The sequence below is a fragment of the Rousettus aegyptiacus genome, unplaced genomic scaffold, assembly GCF_014176215.1.
Source record: "Rousettus aegyptiacus isolate mRouAeg1 unplaced genomic scaffold, mRouAeg1.p scaffold_m13_p_8, whole genome shotgun sequence".
Classification (NCBI taxonomy): domain Eukaryota; kingdom Metazoa; phylum Chordata; class Mammalia; order Chiroptera; family Pteropodidae; genus Rousettus; species Rousettus aegyptiacus.
The window spans coordinates 24,905,261-24,909,991 of NW_023416311.1; the positions used below are offsets into that span (position 1 = coordinate 24,905,261).

General features: G+C 33.0%; 1 non-coding gene across 1 annotated transcript; it reads left to right on the forward strand.

Annotated features, from left to right (window-relative positions):
• Window positions 1-339: 339 nt before the first annotated feature.
• LOC118607159 lies at window positions 340-446 on the forward strand. The gene has a single exon (XR_004952706.1). It is a non-coding gene; the product is annotated as a U6 spliceosomal RNA (small nuclear RNA).
• Window positions 447-4,731: the final 4,285 nt, after the last annotated feature.

Genomic DNA, 4,731 nt, shown 5'->3' on the forward strand with positions numbered 1-4,731 from the left:
ATTGATATGCTGATCCTAAATGTCTGTGTTAAGCAAAGGACCCAGAGCGGCCAAAAAACTTTTGAAACAGAAAAACAATATTGAAGATTTTCATACTTGATTTTCACACTTGTTATAAAGCTAGAGTAATTAAGACCATGATATTGATGTAAAGAGAGACATACAGATTAATGGAATAAAACACAGTGTCCACAAACATGCCCACATATATATGACCAATTTATTTTCACCAAAGGTGTCAAAACAATTTAACAAATGTTTCTGAGACAATTGCATAGACAAGTGCAAACATATTGAAACTTAACTGTTACCTCACACCACATATAGAAATGAATTCAAGTGCTCACTTTGGCAACACATATACTAAAATTGGAATGCTATAGAGAAGATTACCATGGCCCCTGTGCAAGGATGACATGCAAATTTGTGAAGCATTCCATATTTTAAGAAAAAAATAAACTCAAAAATTGATCATAGACTTAAATAGAAGTAAACATAGAGAAAATTTTAGTGATTTTGAATTAGGCAAAGATTTGTTTATAGAATACAGAATGCATAAACTACTAAAGAAAAAAATATGATAAATTGGATTTCATCAAAATTAAACTCTTACTCTTCCACAAACACTCTTCTGCGGGTATATAAGATATTAATGTTAGATGAAGTTGGGTGAAAAGTTTACAGAATTCTCAGTGTAATTTTTGTAGCTTTTCTGTAAGTCAAATAATTTCCAAAGAGGAAGTTAAAATAAAATGGATAAATAAATAAATAAATAAATAAATAAAGTGACTCTAAGCAAAAATTAAAAGTAAGCCAAAAACTAGAAAAAATATTTGAAAAATATACATCTTACAAAGGATTTGTATCCAGAATATATAAAGAACTTTTACTATCCAATAATTAACTGACAACTGGTTCTATTTGAGTACATAAAATATTTGAACACATACTTTACTAGAGAAATATGCAAATATCTAATAAGGACACAAACAATGCACAATATCATTAGTCACTTGGAAAATCTAGACTAAATCCACTTTGAGATACCAATACATACCCATAAAAATGCCCTAAATAAATAAAAAACAAAACTGGCAATACCAAATGATGGCGAGATTGAGGAACAATTGTAACTCTCACACTTTGCTGTGGGAAATTCAAAATGATACAAGTAGGAAAAAACTAACCGTTAACACACATTATTATGGATAGATTTTCAAAGTTTTACCTAAGTAGAAGCTAGACAGAAAAGACTACATATTTTATAATTCCATTCACATTTTCCTCATAAAAAAAAAGGGATGGCCAAGGGCTAGTAAAGAGACACAAGGGAAATTTTTGAAGTGAGGAAGGTGTTCTACACTGTGATTGTGGTGGTTACATCACTGCATGCATTTGAAAAAACTCATTAAATTGTATACCTGAAATTAAATCATATTTTATATAGACTATAATCAATAAACCCAATGAAAAACATAGGATGAACAAGATAAACTTAAGTAAAAATATTAAAAATTTGTATTTAAAAATAAAAGAAATATGGCCTCATTGAAACAACAAGATTTTTAAAAAGAAGAAGAAGGATTTAGAAAGGTGGAATGAAAGGCAGAGGGATTCTTGGCCCTTTTCAGGGATAGGATGTCATTCTCTATTTCTTGTAAGTGAGCATGGCTGCTCAGGGTGAGGGGGCTTTAAACGAAGTGAGGTTCCCCACCAAAGGCATTGCTTAAATGCTCAGCCTTGTGTTACCTGTTGTTCCCTGCTCCTTACTTCCTTATCTGATTGCATATTCTGTGTTCTCTTTAATTATTTAAATTTTCTGAGTTCTCTCCTATATTACATACATGTCTTGGCCTTCTAAAGAAATTTTATGCAAAATGAAAAAAATCAATATACTTTCCAAAGCTACACAATCCCCAAGGGGAAAGAGGAGTTAGGGAATTGTTAGGTATCAATTAAGCAATGATTAGAGCCCACCAGAAAGTGTTCTCCTTTGATGCTACGCACCTGGCCCCCAAACAACTGTCAAATTTTTATTTATTTGGAACACTGAGGCCATATCTTTTCACAAACACATGTCTTCTGATGCTGTAGTTTAGGGAAACCAATTTTGCCCATGAATACAGAACCTAAAAATGTGTTCAACCAAAGGTCACATCCTGGCCACAGATATACAAAGACCACTACCAGCACAATTATGCCATTCTCCTTTCACTGGAGTGGACTGAAATTTGTTGACATGAATGTTTTCCTCCATCAAGCTTGTGTTCCCGGTCCTTTAGGGATATCTTCAGCGAGTACATTCATCAAAATTCCTCCAGGTCCTCATCATTCACTAAACCTGGAAAGTAAGCAATTCTACCTTTCTGTGCTTGACACCAAACTTTGCCATAGACACATGACCTCTTGAGTCTAAATTTATTTTTTAAATCTGCATTTATAAAAATCTGGATCTCTGGGGAGTATAATTTTGCTTCTAGATTAGAATACGGTCTGACAGCAAAATCATATTCCAGAAGACATACAGGACACCAAATAATGAAAAAAAATTGTTAAGAGCAAAGCTATTAACCTGGATTTGAGAACTGAATCTGCTATTCACTTGTTCAGAGACTCTAAAAAGTTATTACATATCTTGAAGACTTGCTAGCTCTCCCTTTATATGGTGAACTGTAACTGCCTGTTTCTTCTCTATTTTTCCACAAAGATATTTTTCCTTAATGGATTTCCTCAAAAAATATCTTTTGATTTTCTTAATCACCAAAAGTCAAGGAAACCTTAATTATGCATACAGGCTCACTATGGCAGTGAAAGTGGTCTTATTCTAGGTGACCTACACCCTACCTTTTATAGATAACTCTCCAAATAAAGTGAAACGAACAACCAAAAATTAAGAGAAATCAAGAGTAATGACAAAATGTATTTTCTACAGGAAATATGTATTATATTTATAATAAGAAAATTACAATAATCATCAGCCTGTGAGAGGAATCTCATTTCAGCCATAACTAAACACAGCTAGTTTTATTCTCACAGCTGCACATTCTGTTCTGAAACTTAAACCACTAGAACAAACATCACATTTTCTGTCCCTTTCTTACTTAAATTTTAGTCCAGTCCAATGATTTCTGCAATCCAATCTGGTTATAAAAATCTGAGGCTCTCTCGGAGGAATATTTAGTCAAACTCAAGTTCTTTTCATTACCTCAGCTCTTTTCCACTTCAGATTCTCTCTGAACCTCCTCCCTCCACCACTGTGCCTAGCAAATTTCTAAAGACTTGGAGCATTTCACCCTCCCCCATACCGCTGCTGCTTGAAGGCTGGTGTGCTAGAGTGCTAGGGGAGAATGCAACACACCTAGATCCTAGACAAGCAAAGCACTCTCCTCTGCCCTCAGCTCCCTCTGAGTCATCCCTTATAGCTCCCAGGGAGGCAGACAACAAGATGATTTTGCTCCTAACATGAAGGCAGGCTGACATCTCACACTAAGAACCAGGGCTCTTTGAATTGGTATTTGGGTGTTCTGTAATATATTCTCAAAGTCATACTGTCTCCACTACAAGTCCTTCAATATTCCATGATTGATGGAGACAGAAAAAAACCTTTTATCTTCAGTGTGGCACATATTTTCATATTTTTATAACCTTTAACCTATTTTTTTTTCCAGGACAATCTCTCTTTCTAAAAGCTCTGTAAATCTAACTACCTATGGCCAAGTAAAACTGCCAGTTCATTCTCTATGTCTCATGTATTTCACCTAAGACATCACCTCAACATCTCGAAGCTTTTTTTTTTTTTTTAATCAAGATAGTTTTGGCTATTCACCTTCTTTTGAGATTTCATATGACTTTTAGGATGTTTTATTCTATTTATGGAAAAATACCATTATATTTTGATAGGACTTGCATTAAATCTATAGATCGATTTGGATAGTGTGAATATTTTAACAATATTAAATTTCCCAGTCCATAAAAAGAAAACATTATTCCATTTATTTGTGTCATCTTTAATTTCTTTCAGTAATGTTTAGTAGTTTTCATTATAATTTTTTTTATCTTCTTTGTTAAATGTATTCCTAAACATTTTTTGATGCTATTGCAAATGGAATTATTTTCTTAATTTTCATTTTAGGCTGTTAGTTGTTAGTATATAGAAACACAACTGATTTTTGTTAGTTGATTTTATATACTGCAACTCTGCTGTATTCATTTATGAGTTCTAACAGCTTTTTTGTATTTGGAATCTTTAAGAGTTTCCACATAAAAGATCATGTCATTTGCAAACAGATAATTTCACTTCTTTCTTCCAATTTGGATGTCTTTTACTTCTTTTTCTTACCTAATTGCTCTGGCTAGGACTTATCACGCTATGTGGAATAGGTAGGTATCCTTGCCTTGTACCAGATCATAGAAAAGTTTTCAGATTTTTGCCAGCCTATTTGATGTTAATTGTAGGCTTTTCATATATGGCCTTTTTTATGTTGAGGTAATTTTCTAACTTCGTTGAGTATTTTTATCATAAAAGAGTGTTGGGATTTGTCAAATGATTTTCTACATCATTCGAGGAGATTATGTATGTAATTTTTGTTCTTCATTCTTTAATGTGGCATGTTATATTGATTGATTTCCATAAGTTGAACCATTCTTATATTCCTAGAATAAAGCCCATGGATCATGGTGTATAATTATTTTGCTATGCTGCTGAATTCATTTTGCTAGTATTTTGTTGAT